The following is a 12,766-nucleotide window of genomic DNA, read 5'->3' on the forward strand; positions in this document are numbered from 1 at the left end:
AAAGGGGAAGGCGGGTGCGCGGAGAGATGGGCAGCTCCCTTGGCCAATCAGCGGCAAAACCCCGTCCGATGAGCGCTACCGGCTGACGTTGCCATCGCCCAGCTCCTTTTCGGAGGAGCCTGCCCGGCCGGGGGCGGCCCCGATTGGCGGGCGGGCGGGGCGCTCGGCGGGGGGAGCCCGGGCGCGCGGGGCGGTGGCGGAGCGCGGGGCGGGCGCGGGGAGCGGGCGCGCGCCGCGGAGGAGGTAAACAACCCGTCAGCGCGCGAGCGGCCGTTGGAGCCGAGTGCAAAGCCGGCCGTGCCGCGCGCCCGCCCCCGCAGCGCGCTTGTTTGTTACTGTTAGTTTGGATACGCTGCGGTGCCAGTTGACAGGTGTCGGGGTTCGGGATCGCCCGGTGCGAGTCAGGCGCGGTTCTGGCACGATTACCAACCTGCGTTACCGCCGTGGCTGCTTGATCCAGCATGTGATCTTGGGGCTGTGGCATCCGAGCAGGCCACGGACATAATCCCTCGATTTTAGATCAAAATATGATGAGTGAGGAGCAAAATCCTTCTGGTTTGCAGTCACATCGTGAATGGGCACTTGTGTGCTGTGAAATTCTCTCTCTCCCCCACCTAGAGTAATTGCTGCATTGTTAACACACAGGGCTGGGCGTTAGCAGACGTGCCACCATGTAAGAGGGAGCACTGGACAGTGTGGGGCCGTTTCTAGCCCTTCACCTGCCTCCGTAAGGCTTTCTTCCTCAGTTATTCCCTTTGCCAGCTCGTCGAGTGACCCAACGGAGCATTTAGTTGGCACAGAAGCCACGGGCAGAAGCTGCTCACCTGCCGAATGGGGTGTCACAGGCAGTGGAAGCTTCCCCACCAGCGCTGGCCCTCATGCCTCCTCATCTTCCATCAAAGTGCCCCTGCCAAAGGGATATTTAATTCAGGAGTCTCTGTATATCAGTAATGTAAGTGTGAAAATAGTATTTTTGCCGTAATACGAAGATCATTTCCCTAGCATTCAGACCATGCGTCTCTTCACTTGCTCTCCCTTCTGTCACTCAAACATCATGTACTTGATTTGCCTTCAAGGTCGTTCTTTGTCCACCTCACCTATCATTCATTATTTAGATGACAAGTCTCACCAACCCCTGACACCAGCCCCTACTTGTTAAATTTTTTGAGAACTAGCTCTATGTTTTCTTTCATTTTGCCTCTCAGCTGTGAGAAAAGATAGTTTTTGGAGTCTCCAGTAACTCAATGTGGAAGCTGGCAGGCCAAATATTGAAGTTGCCATATTGGTTGTTAATGCCTAATTTTTTTTTGTACTTCTCCATTCTCTGATCTGTTCACTGCCTGCTCGTCATGTGTTTAAAGTGCAATCTTTTTCTGTTTTGTGTTTTTACAGCATCTAACACAACACGTTCTTGTCCGTGACTATAGCTCCTAAGCATTATGGCAATACCATGAATAAGTTGTAACTACAGAAATGTAATTATTCCCAAAACAAGTATTATAAACACTAGGAAACTAAGATTAAATTTAGTTTTTAAAGAACTTCAAACATGTTAGTATGAAAATACACAACTAAACACTCTAGTAACATTGATTCTGTCATGCGATGTTATCATGCAATAGCTATACAATTATATTGTTGATAGTCCCTGGTCGAATTAAGCTTGTTTTTGAAGATTTATTCCTTTTATTTTTCATTCTTTTCTACCTGGTCCATCAGTTGGGTAGAGCTGAGATTGCTTGCACATTTCCACGTATTGTTTGGATTTCTTTCTATACTTTTACAGGAAAATGTAAAGTGATCAAAGTTTTAAATCTGTTAAAGCCTTACAACTAGAGAGCAAGGTGAACTGTGTTCATTGCCAGCTCATTCTGGCTGGTTGCTGAAGGATACATGTGGGAGGAAGAAAGGAAACAATTTGAAAGAAAGGGCTTGGTTTTTCTGTTTTGTTTATGGTTTTTTTTAGTCATCAACCTCTGGGCATGCTTGACAGTAACTATGAATAAACTGTCTCGTATGTAAGAAGAAATGCATGAGTGTTTTCTGGTCTCTTTTAAAGTCTTTTGCTTTTACATTACACTTGCTATGCTTTTGCTGGGGAGCTGAGAAAGCAACATATGCATAACTCAGTGATGTAGAACTTTGGGGTAGTGAACACGCACGATCACACCTATGGGTAGCTGTGAAGAACAGAGCTAATAGAAATGCATTTTTCTGGTGGGCACTCTCTGGCCTAAAAAGCGTGCTTAGCCTTCCTAAAAACATAAATTGTTCCTCTCCTATGTGACTATTAGGAAATACGTCCCCAAACTGCGAACTAATCTTTAATTTGCATACGCTTTCTCAACTTTCATTAGTCGGAAAAATAACTAATGTATCTCTGTTTAAATAAACGTTGTTTAAAGTATTTGATGCAGTTATTGAGTCAAAGTTATTGATTTTCTGTAGTGATTTTTTTTGGTAGGTCATATAAAATATTTAAGAATACCTGTTAGCATATGATATCCTTTCATTACTGAAATAATTGTCTAGATATGGGATAGGATCTAATTTTACTATCTTTTATGTCACAAATTATTGTGATTTTCATAGCTCTAGTGGGTTTGTGTCTCAGTGTTTCTCTGACTACTGGTCTAGCACATAGACATAGTTTACTCTGTAAAGCCAGCGCCCCACTGTTAGATAGAGTCAGTTTTATATCCTTGAGCTTTACTTTTAGAAACCAACATCGCCTGAGTATGAAATTGTTCCTTAACTGTGCTTGCATTGTCTTCCAGCATCTCTGAAGGGAAATCAAGAATCCCCTCTTTGTGTCTCTTGATCTTCACCAGACTTGAAGAACCTGTAGTTCTTAGAGCTGGAGGTATGTTTGCTTTGTGTTTCATTTATTTGCTCTTTTTATCCTACCAAGTGTCTGCATGAAGCAGGCACTGTAAAAGACCAGAAATTTGAAACCTTTCCTTTCATAGTATTTTCCACAAGTGGCTATAATGTCTATAATATGAAGTCATTAAGCAATCGGTAGTCGTATGGTTGCTATGTCATCTGTTGCCAAGTGTTGAGGGACAAGTAATGGGTTCCTGGAGGCCTCTGTGAAATTCCACAAAGTTAAACAGTTTTGGACACAATGTTTCATGATTTATTGCTCATTTCTTCTAGTTTCACCAGTCTACATTATGTCCATCCTCAGCTGCATCTGCAGGGGTAATTACCCAACAAAAGGCAGAAAATAAATAAGTTCTGTTGAGTAGTAAAACACAGTCATAGGTCAGTTACACATGATATGTTCATAAAAAGGAAAGGAACTCCAGGTTACCTCTCTGTGGAAAATTAGAATAAAAATATCCCAGAAGTATTATATTTACCAACCAAAGGATGTTGAGTGAAAGGTAAGCTTCATAGTTTTTAATTTTATGTGTTACACTGTTTCACTGATTATAGATTTGTATACATTTCTAACATTTTTATTAACTATTTTAACTTAGTTGACAAAAGAAATTAATGTAATTCTTCATAATATATAGTTATGGCCCAAACTCTTCCATTGGAAGTCTCATTTTATCCTTACACCTCCAAAGTAGCCTGCTCTCGTTAACTACTTAGCAGTTCTGTTCTCGGTATGGACATACTGTGATTTTTACAAGAGGCAAAGTCAGCTCACAAAATCAGATAGAATGGTGGTTTTAAATTACTCAGTGATAGTGAGGTTATTCTGCAAACGGTGAAGCTTCCCCATGCATTGTATGTTAGTGGAATGAGAAAATGAAATGATTGTGACATTTCTTAACCATCAAGATCTAGAGGACAAAAACGCCCTCTGTTTAAGGCACACATCAGAAATTCTAAGCTGTTGCTTTAGTTTGTGGCAGGTTTGCCCTATGTCCTTGGGCATATCTCTCATTCTATCTTGTTCGTCCATTCCTTAGTCGTTAAATGGAAATAATAATTCCTCCTTTTATCAAAAGATTGGTTTTGGAGATTAAAATCTGTTAATGGCTGAGAATCTCAGATATTATGCTATCTAAGGTTATACAAAAAACATAAAAGCCAACCTGAGGGCTTCCTTTATCCCTACAAATGCACACAATCCACCGTGTCAAGAGTCCCCTAAATGTGCATTTGCCAGGGATGAGCTACATGAGCTCTTACTTCTCTCATCCAGGCTTTCCTTGCTGTGTTAAGATACCAGAACCTTCACATCATTTATTATGATGCTCATTTATGTAAATGTATAGATTTGAATTTAAGATTTTTAGGCGCAAAGATTAAAGGCAGACATATTAAAGAGTTGCCCAATTTAATTTAGAAGGAGCTGCGGGTGCTCAGCTCCTCTCTGGTAATGCAGATCTGGTTGTTTACTTGTTCCACTATACGCCTTTCACCATCTATCTAACCCTATCACATAATTGTCTACAGAAAATACTCCGACGCTTGGTTTCTTTACTGTTTTGTATAACTGGGGATAGTGTCACCATGCAGTGAAAAGAACCACAGAATGCTGGTTTTTAAAGGCATATGCTCAAATTTGCAGAATGTTTTCTCACTGGATCGGGAACAAATAGTAAGATTAGTCTGCCTGTTTGTTTTCCTCTTTAGGGGTAGTTGCTATTTGGGTTACCTAGTGATGCTAGCTTTGGGATTATGTGAAATATTATGCAACTACTTTAGTGAAGAAACATAAACGTGCCCTTTTATGATAAGACAGTTTTTGGCTGTATGTCCAGGTCAGTAAGATAAGGAAACTGTTAGAGCAACCAGAATTTTATTCACTAATTTCACAGATTGCCTTTGGAGAATAGCAGGGTGGAACAGAAATTAAAGATACTCCTTTATAAAACTGGAAGTGAAAAGTGTTATAATTAGTGTCAGTTTTCAAGTATTAATGATAATGAGTAGAGAGGACTGTTTTCATAAAGGAAAAGCTTTTTTTCCCCAAATTAAGTGCAAATGAACCCTTCCTATTACTTTCTTTGCTAGTACCACGTATATATTGAAAAGGTGTTATATATTGGTTAGCCAGCACGTCTTTAATTCTCTGATTTAAAAAAAAATTAGTGAAAGTTAAAGGAAATGCCCTCTAGACAGTATATAAATGAGAAATTTCAACTTATACTGGATGATATAGCTTCTGCAATTATCATCTCCATCTTCACCTGTAAAAATGCCTTAAGTTTAAAAAATAATAATTTTCACTTGGGAAGTTGCAAGTTATTTGTGTTTTCCTTTCCCGATGGAGGTTTCTTTAGCAGTTAAGGTAGCAAATCGAAGGTTGCAAACCGCATTTGTGTGTTTGTTGCACTTTGTTTTTCTGATAAAAGCTTCAGTCCTAGAGTGTCAATACTTGAATACCAGCGGGGGTCAGATTGTTTTTAAGCTGAATCTCTCCAGCAGTATGTGTCTTGGGGAATGGGAGTGCATGTGCTTGTCTTAGCCACAGCCACGCTGAATTGACTGTTACTTAGGCAGTTTCATGTGGTGTGATTTTCCTTTAGCTTCTATATATATTTTTTATTGTCCAATTGACATAAATTGCCCTTCTTTTTTTTTGGTATGAGAGAGAAAGAACTCTATCTCATCTGTACAGCAAGATACATTTAATTTCTAATCTAGTCATGGCCAACAAAATAAGTTTCTGAAAATAATTCCTGTGGAATCTCCTAATTGTGTCTCAGTAATTATTCTTTGTTGTGTAATGGCCTATATTTTAAATGTTTGTGAACAACTGATTTAGAAAAAAAAAAACTGGAATGCACAGTTGTTCATTCACTAGCTATTTATTTAGATTTCTTGTACTTTGTGATAGACAACCATGAAGAGTTGAGTTTTGTTAGAATTGTGATGTTGTATAACGGAGCAACAGATGATCACCCAAGCTTAAGCAAAGTATCTGAAAAGAAAAGATCAGCTAACTTAAGAGAAAATATTTTAAAGAAGGAATCCTGGCACGTAGAATCCTTTCTAACACAGAAGCTGGTAGTCCCACATGTTGTTGTCTTTATCAGCTGAGTCTGAGCTTTCTGTTGGAAAAGTTGGGCTGGTATCTTTGACCAAGGCTTAGAATGCCTCTACTTGTCATATAGAGACAGCATAATTAATTTGTGAGGATACCAGACCTTCTGTGAGTGTATTGTACCTTCACTATTACTGTTTTTTTAAACAAATATGGCCAATTTGCATTGCGGGGGAAGTGCCAGCTTAGGATAGTGTTTCAGTTTTCTTCAAACAGGAAGTATCTGTGGTAATTGCAGTAGTCAGTGCATGGAAAAGGCAGGGTGAAAGTGCCTTTGCTCCTTCCCCTGTGGAGCCATTTTTACACATGCAGACAAGGACACTAGCAGCTTGGTACATGTTTCTCTTACTTACACGCTATTATCTCAATACAGGTAGCCCATGCAAGATAGGAAAGGGGTGGTTTATGTCTCTTCACTCTATTGAACTGGGAATGATACAGGTTATAGTAAATGATACTATTCCAAAAAACTTCCCATTCTAAAGCACAAATGCCTACAAAGAGGTAAACTAATTGTGTAGAGCTCTGCAAGAAAGCACAGGGTGAAAGGGAGAACAGAGCTTCTCTCTGCCTGGGTTGCAAAGGCAGTGTCTGCATCAGCATTTTAGGTTTGAATTCACTTTTGAAGAGGTCAGTCTTGGAGTATGCAAACTGAATTCCTTTTTGATGAATCTAAACCAAAAGCTGCATTCCAGGAGCACAATCATAATGTGTCTACATTTGTGTTTTAGTTTGTATTAGAAGTTAACTTTTGAAATTAATTTTTCATTTGTCCCTACTCACCAGCTTTGATTTGCAATGTGTAGCAGTTTTGGAATGCCCTGAGTTGCTTTTGGATGAAATCAGACCAAGAGCTGTGATACGGCAGGATAATGATGGGTTATCTGTTCACTGAACCAGCCTAGAACTACTGTCAGGTAAATTGCAAAAGGCATATAGAGTGGACATCAAGTTTTCAGCACAGACTCTTTGCACTCCACATCTGCTCTACTGTTCTGTATTTGTTGCTGATGCAGACATAGCTGGAATGCACTCCAGCTCCTAATGAGCAGTCAATCTACAGGACCAAATTAAAGTTAGTGTAAAGTAAAACCCTGGAAATCCACCTAGTACGGACCCCTCAATCCTGGAACCCCAGGGATTTGGTTATGTGAGGAAATCAAATGCCCAGGATAAGGGAAGATGTGGGTTGATTTACATCATTTTTTAATATTTGTTCAGGATATAATCTATCTTGGGCTGATGTTAACCTGTTACTTAAGAGTTGTTCTGTCCAGACAGAAAGATAATTGAAAGGAATGTGTAATTAACCCTACAGGCAGGGGGGAAATTGGACTGCTTGGCTTCAGGTTGATTCTAATTGGGATTATAATAATCACACAGATACACATAATTGCTAAACAGTGATTAGAAATTTGATAAATGTGATTAGACTTTGTGAGAAGAGAAGAGTTAATGGAACAAAAGTACAGAAATGTAGACGGAGGCCAGAGGAACACCCCAGCCACTGTGGCGGAAGATCACAGCAGGCTTTGACGTACAGGAGAATGACTCTCAGGAATTTTAATACTGAATTGGCAACAAGTGAGTTTGCGGAACGAGAAAATTTGCAAAATATTATGTTACGTGGAGGTATTGGACTGGTACAATATGTAGATGATCAGTTATTTGCCATCAAGACATACAGAGATTGGTTTAAAGATACTATTTATGTACTGCTTTAGCAGAAAAAGAGATCACTGTACATCTCTTTCTAAGCTTCAGTTGTGTCAGCAGAAAGTAAAATATTTAGAATTTAAGATTATTAGGCCCAGAACAGGTCCAGGCTATTGTAGAAATACTTCGACCAGTAACAAAGAAACAAGTGTGAGGATTTTTAAGCGCAGTAAGATACTGCAGACCCTGGACACTGGAGTGCTAGAGGAGTAAAGTAAGCCATGGACAGAAGCTACCAAGGCAGAGGAAGTGGAGACTATACACTGAGGTCCAGAGAGAGAAGCAGCTTTCCAAGCTGTAAAAGGAGCTTTAACTTGTGCTCCAGCACTGGGATTGCTGGATTACTCCAAGTCCTTTGAGCTATTTGTGCATGAGAACAAGAGTAACTGGCAGAGTCCTTACTAAAAAGCTAGATCCACATCACTGCCCTGTGGCTTATTACTCAACTCAACTGGATCCTGTAGCAGCAGGGAATAATTCTTATGTTCGAGCAATAGCAACAACAGCATAAAGGAACCATAAAAAGGAACAGACCATTAGCCCTGGGTCACCCAACAACCGTGTATGTTCTGCATGAAGCAGAACTGATTCTTAGACATGCTACACAGATAGTGTCCCCATAAAGAGCACGTCATTATGAAAGAATTATTTTAAATGCAAATAACATTACTTTTAAGAGATGTAACGTTTTGAATCCAGTAACTTTACTGCCTGTTGCCTCTGATGGTGAGCCGCATCATGATTGTGCTAAGGTTGTGTTCCACTCCAGCTGCCTATGGGAAAATCTGCAGGATCAGCCTCTAGAGAACTCAGACATAACCCTTTTCACCGACAGATCATCATACTCCGTGAATGGAAAACAACAGATGGACTATGCAGTGGTGAGAAACTTAGAGCTACTTAAAGCAGAACCTGTACAACCCTTGATAGTGCCCAAGGGGCTGAATTAAGTGCATTAACAGAAGCAGCCTGGTGGAGGCATAATCAGGGGGTAGGTATTTATATTGATTCTAAATACACTTTTGGAATGTGTCATGGAACGGCTATGCTATGGTGGAAAAGAATATTTCTAATAGAACTGAAATCCAAATGCTATTAAGCTTTCAAGGGAAATCACTGTGATACACTGTCCAGCTTATACCAAAAGCTCCAACAAAATTAAGAGAACTAATAAAATTCTTCAAACTTTCAGTCAGGCAGGTTTGAAATATCCTGAAGTTTTAGGAAAAGTATTATAGGATACTGGAAATACCCCTCACCAACCTCTAAGGTTGTCATCAACAGGAATAGTGTTTGGCAGATGTTTAGCGATAGCTAGGACCTTTGTCCCCACTAGGACTGGCCTCTTAGATGGAGATGAACAAGTTACCCAATTTGTATAAGGGATACAAAAACATCTACAAAAATGTTTTAAACTTAAAAGAGTTCATGCTCAGTGGTACCAACCCACCCCTCCAGAGATATAGGTACATGATTTGCAGCCTGAGGATAGAGTTTTAATAAAAGTATCTTCCTGCAAATCTAAACTGTAACCCAGGTGGGCAGGACTGTATACTGTCTCACAAAGTTTTTATTTTGCTGTGAAGGTGACAGGAAAGGAAGCTTTGATCCACCACTCACAGGATCATTTGGTAGATGAACAATGACCAGTGATGAAAAAATTACCACAATTGCTAGTTTGGAGACACAAACCATTTGAATTTCCAAAGGACAAAAGTGTTACGAATTTGTGTTATTTCTTTTTCCAGAGCTACTTGTACAGGGGACTTCCCAGCCGTCTGGTTAAGCAGACTTTCTGAGACTGTCGATAAGGGGTCCTACCCCTCTTTGTATAAATATCACCCTTATAAATTATGGAAATTTTACGTGTGAAGTTACTAACATTCACTGTGCTTACTACATGAGTAAAGGAATATCTAAATTTGTAAAGCCCCATTACGAGTGGAGAGAAAACCTCTGTTTGAACTTGTCACAAACCACGGTCCATATTACCAAACAGGCTAACTGTTGGATATGTATTCACCTCCCAAGCTTCAAGCCTTCCTGTTAGGGATTTCCATTGAGACCACATTGACTCATGACAATGGGAGGTGACAGTCCCAGCAGCAAAGAGCCTCATACCTGTGGTAGAGAGGCACCTGGGCAGGTGAGTTGGGCAAGGAGGGTGTTCACTTGCTGCCCTGAGTGTGGACTTGCCTCCATTCACTCCTTTCCTCTAAGCTCCTGCCTTCAGTCTGTCAGCGGCAGGATACTGGGTCCCCTTGGTCTTGGCTTGTTCCTGGTGGCTGTTTCTGCCTCAGGGAGGGCAGCTCATGGTCCCACCAGTCTCTTTCTCAATCCCTGATGCTCCTTAACTTTCTCTTCCTCTCACAGATCTGCCACCAGGCTGAGCAGATCGCCCACCTGGTCACCCCTCACACAGCTCTCTCACCTCTGCCCCCGGGGACAACAAAAGATGATAAAGGGAGTGGAGCAGCCCCCTTATGAGGAAAGGCTGAGGGAGCTGGGGCTTTTTAGTTTGAAGGAGACTGAGGGGTGACCTTATTAATGTTTACAAATATATAAAGGGTGAGTGTCACGAGGATGGAGCCAGGCTCTTCTTGGTGACAACCAACAGTAGGACAAGGGGTAATGGGTTCAAACTGGAACACAAGAAGTTCCACTTAAATTTGAGAAGAAACTACTTCTCAGCGAGGGTGACAGGACACTGGACCAGGCTGCCCAGGGAGGCTGTGGAGTCTCCTTCTCTGCAGACATTCAAACCCGCCTGGACACCTTCCTGTGGAACCTCAGCTGGGTGTTCCTGCTCCGGCGGGGGGATTGCACCGGATGAGCTTTCCAGGTCCCTCCCAACCCCTGGCATTCTGCGATTCTGTGACCAGGGACAGGCAGCACAGCCGGCAGCCCAGCCCTGCACGGCGGGAGGCTGTTGTGGGAGCTGTGTCTGGGTTGCAGGGGACGTGGCTCTCTGCCGGGTGGACACCGCAGCCGAGCTGCTGGCAGGGCGGTGACCACCGGCTGGACTCCCCCGGGCAGCGGGTGACGGGCGCTTCCCGCGCCAACTGCCGCGCTGTTCGCAGCGCCGCGCGGGCGGGCGCGGGGCCTCGGCACGGTCTCGCGAGAGCTGCCGGGCCGCGCGAGTCCCGCCCAGGAGCCCCCGCGGGCCAGAGCAGCCGCTCGCTGCGGGATCTCTGTGAACTTTAGGTCGTTAACGTCTCAGCTTCCCGCGTGCACGACGGATGTGTCTTATATACGTGAGATATGACCTTAAACGTGTAGCAGGACGATACACTTGAGAAAACACAGATACTAAATACGTTGTTTTACTATTTAAAATCATGAGCAGTAGGCGGTTGCTTTTGTGTGAAAATGAAATATATTAGTGTTGTTTATTCATTCCAAAGTGAAGGAAGTAACGCTCAGTAGAACATAATGTGCGTTGGTACCCCTCACAGAGTCAGTGCTTTTGAACTCCTTGACGCGTTTCAGGTGTAGGGTGAGATGGAATCTTTGCTGGTCGTTCCAAGCGTGGGACAAATGCAGCCTTACCGGTTCCGAGGAGCTGGGGGAGAAACGGTGACTCAGAACAGGCCTCTGAATCATCCAGGCGGGGAGTTTGCCACCAGCCCTTTGCCAGATGGACCATGTTCCCTCCCGTGGCCTGGCAGCTCCTTGCTGACATGGAATGGAGCAAAGCAACAGTCGTGTTTACATCCAACCCAATTTCCTCTGACTTCTCCACTTGCTCGCGGAAGGAAATCACAGCTCTTTGAGATTTGCTCATTAATATAGTGCCTTTAATATAGTTTTCAGGAAGGATGGTGTGATGACTCAGTACAAGGCCCTACAACTTCCATACAGAACTTTGTGACCATCAGGTACCTGGAGTATTAAGTATGTTTTACTGCTTATTTGCAGACCTGACAGTGTACTCACTTGTCAGGTCTGAAACTAGTGCTTGTTCCTCGGGCATTCACTTTTCATCCTGTAGGAAGCAAATCTGTCGCAGTGAGAGCATGTATCAGCAACACCTACATGGCTTTGAGTTTGATTCCAGGCAGATTTAGTGAGGCTAATAATTACCAAGTAATGTATGACGAAACAAATCTGAGGTTTTGGTAATTATTTAAAAAATCCCGTGTGTTAAATTTAGTAATTTAGGAATAGCAAAACCAAATGATCAGCTGATCAGCTAAGTAAGCTCTGAAATTACTTAACAGATTCAGTCAGCAGATTTTACAGATGGACAGTGATTTACCTGTGAATAATTGAGATTAAAGGATTCATTTGTTGGTATTAGATCAGCTAGCAATGCAAAGGTCCATTGTTCTTAATGGTTAAAGAGGTTAATGATTCTGGTAACCTGCTGGGAATTAAGCATTTAGAATTCCTAATTTGGTTGCAACAGTAATTCTATGTGAAGGCTGACAGTGAATAGTATTTATTTTCTTTCCTGGTTTATGAAGGAGGAAAATCTAAAGTAGCGTTGTTGTAGTTGGTCATTTCAATGTTAGACATCTATATTTCCATAGTGAAATTTTAAGAGAATTTTACCTGAACCTTGTACTCAAGGGGCAAGTTATGCACCTATAAATACAGGAGGAAATATGTGAAGAAATATGAGTTTGGCCCTTGGACTGCTTGGATAAGAAGCTGCTCACAAACACAAATATAGATTGTGCAATCTCATTGTAAGTATATAACTTGGAATTCTGTTCTATGTGATCCTTCCACCTACGTTTTTTCTTCAGAAAGAGCTTTCACAGATCCACAAGTAATTTTAACAGCAACTGAAAATTTTTATGAAAGAAAATAGTCTATAATAAAGCCAAGAAAAAAATTATGTTGCAATAAATTGAAAGAACAGGAGATTTTCACTGAGTATTTGCTCTGTCTGCTGATGTTCCATTGCTGGGGCTGTTCTGTTATTCTTGTTGAACTTTTATGCTTGCCAAACTTTATTTTCTATCACTTTCCAAAAAAAAAGAAGAATAGACTGAGTAATAAATGATCATAATTATAAAAAATATTATGTGACTG

The 12,766-nt window shown here is 41.7% G+C and overlaps 1 long non-coding RNA gene across 6 annotated transcripts in view; it reads left to right on the plus strand.

Annotated features, from left to right (window-relative positions):
• The first annotated feature begins 204 nt into the window (after positions 1-204).
• The window catches only part of LOC136106462 (uncharacterized), a 47,612-nt gene continuing 35,050 nt past the window's right edge, over positions 205-12,766 (plus strand). For 4 of the 6 annotated variants that reach the window (XR_011740850.1, XR_011740853.1, XR_011740855.1 and 1 more), the window contains exons 1-3: positions 205-952; positions 2,778-2,863; positions 8,562-8,717. This is a non-coding gene — a long non-coding RNA (uncharacterized lncRNA). Of the gene's footprint in view, positions 953-2,777; positions 2,864-8,561; positions 12,758-12,766 lie in introns of those variants that run through there. The other 2 variants (XR_011740854.1, XR_011740851.1) reach the window with 2 other exon arrangements.

The sequence above is a fragment of the Patagioenas fasciata genome, chromosome 11 (assembly GCF_037038585.1).
Source record: "Patagioenas fasciata isolate bPatFas1 chromosome 11, bPatFas1.hap1, whole genome shotgun sequence".
NCBI classification, from domain to species: Eukaryota; Metazoa; Chordata; class Aves; order Columbiformes; family Columbidae; genus Patagioenas; species Patagioenas fasciata.